The 2,308-nt window shown below is 44.6% G+C and overlaps 2 protein-coding genes across 6 annotated transcripts in view; one reads left to right on the top strand and one right to left on the bottom strand.

Annotated features, from left to right (window-relative positions):
* Positions 1 to 2,308, top strand: part of LOC107270513 (protein madd-4) — a 90,715-nt gene that overhangs the window by 48,673 nt on the left and 39,734 nt on the right. The gene's annotated exons all lie outside the window — the stretch shown is intronic.
* Positions 1 to 2,308, bottom strand: part of LOC107270516 — a 94,987-nt gene that overhangs the window by 60,845 nt on the left and 31,834 nt on the right. The gene's annotated exons all lie outside the window — the stretch shown is intronic.

Raw genomic sequence — 2,308 nt, 5'->3', positions numbered from 1 at the left:
GAGCGCTAAGAGAAACTTCAAGCGATACCCCCCTTTTTACCCCGTAGCAAGAAGAAGACATTTCCAATTTCACGGTGACTGATGATTTCGCGAGCTTCTTCTCTTCCCTACATCTCGGCCATGGCTAAAGGCTCCATTTGCCACCCTGGAGTCGATGGAACATTCGTTATGTGCGATAATTGATTTTCGACTGTCGTGGGAAAATTCGAAACCGATTAGACGTATGTTTTTCGATATTTTATATTGACGATCGGTGACGTCAACTTTTTTTTTTTCATTTTTTGGAATCGCCACACAGGTACGCCTATCGCCGCTTTGACCGCGAGCAACGTGAGGTTACGGCTGATAGCGAAGTGTCGACGCTCTTTCGGATCCTGAAAGTATTTGTCACCCCGTATACGAAGGTGCGAAGATAAGCATAGGGAGAGGTGGAGGGGGAAAAAAAAAATTTTTTAATTTTCATCTTACGGAATTACGCGACTTACGGTATGTCGTTGACACGGTGATTCTCTGCGTAAGGACGCGTTAGAGAGAGAGAGATAGACGTATAGGGAAGCATCGGGGAGAAGAGAGAGACAGAGATACGTCGCCGAACGGTCAATTCGAGCTTAACGATTCGAGAGCCCGTTAATTACTTGAATTAATGTGAAACGGAGAAGAGTGCCACATGTGTGGCACGCGAGCCAATCAAAATAGTCGATAAGAATTAACAAGCCGACTATCGTCGTGTCCGACGTCTCATTAAGCGACGAGCGTACAACGTAAATCTCGCGTTAACATCTCAATCGAATGGACCCGGTGAGACGCCTTTGGGAACGAGCTGAGAAAAAATTCTTTCTCGGGTCCCCGATACTTACACTGTACTTTGATAAAGGCTATACCTATATATCTTACGTATGTTGTAACGGGTAAGTGATGTCTATAAAAATTATACGAGTACTCTCTCTCTCTGTCTCTCTTTCTCCAGTCACTTGACCCAGGCGTATCGATATCCAATTAAAGTGACACTCAAAAATTGCATAAAGGTAGAAGAACCACTTGACTGGCCCAAACCGGCCTGGTAACCCCAAATACCCCATAGCCTGCTTTTTATCAGTAATGATAAGACGTGCCCCGGAACCCCTTCGACTTACGAGATCTTCGAATGGAACTTTCTCGAACAAATTTTCCCGGTCGATTCTTTTTTTTTTTTTCGAAAAAAAGAAAACAAAAAAAACACTTCCAAACTCACCCCTCGCGCACCCGCAACCGGCGACGGTACTTTCAACGTTTACTTTTCGCTTTTCAAGACTCTCGCTCCTTCGTCAACGATCGAACATTCTAGAAGAATCCAGGGCGCCGATCCTTGGACGTCCAATTAAAAAGGGGGGTCTCAAGGGGCTCCTTTCTTAATTCAGCCATATTGCTCGAAAGAGCAGGGTCGCCCTGCCGTCCTTCTTACCAGTTAATTGTATCCCGCGACAATCGAGTGCGTGACATATATATATATATATATACACTCGTATACACGGCTACCAACGTGACGTAGGCTAATTATAATAATTGATCCTCCCGCTGCCATGGCTACGATTAATTAACGCCCGAAAAGCGATTTTACCTATTTGCCCCGTTACACCACAGTTTGCTCGAGGATGCAGCGCGCCAAAGTTTCGTTAATTCGCACGGATTTGCAGAATCGCCAACGAGCGGTAGGCCGTCACTTTTTCAGATAAAGAAAAAGTGAGTATCGCTTTTATACACAGTCAAGGTAAACGAACAAATATTTTTCAGATAATGCACGCTCACCCTTTTTCCCCTCTAACAATTTTTTTTTCCCCTTACGAACCCACATACCTGTACAATTTTTCTTCCTGAAAGAAAAAAAGAAAAAAAAAAAAAGCAAATTTTCTCAAACCCAAAAACAAACATGCGCCCGCCTAAGCTGCTCGGGCTCAGCCAAATAATCTCTTTCGTCCATAGAAGCATCAAGTAACCGGGCCAAACCGTCCCGTCCCAAGAAAACGATCATTCCCGCGGGAATATTCAAACCAATAAACTCCCAGAATGCACTGGACGAAATCACCGCCGTTATATACAGTCATTCGGAGACGTATACATATATACATGTATATATGCCAGACAGGCTATATGAATGCATTCAACTCGGTGCATCCATGCACCGGTATCCCAACCCCGTAGGCGGTCCCGATTGTTCCAGATAAATATACAATATGGCCGCAACAACGGGGATTCTCGTAAAATATGAATCTTCGAGATAGTTTTCCACCGGCTTATGGAAGGGGTAGATAGAAGCGTTGGCGGGGGAGGG

Source organism: Cephus cinctus, unplaced genomic scaffold, assembly GCF_000341935.2.
Source record: "Cephus cinctus unplaced genomic scaffold, Ccin1 Ccin1_scaffold0786, whole genome shotgun sequence".
NCBI lineage: Eukaryota > Metazoa > Arthropoda > Insecta > Hymenoptera > Cephidae > Cephus > Cephus cinctus.
The sequence above is the reverse complement of the archived record's forward strand: the minus strand, read 5'-3'. Positions and strand labels throughout refer to the sequence as shown.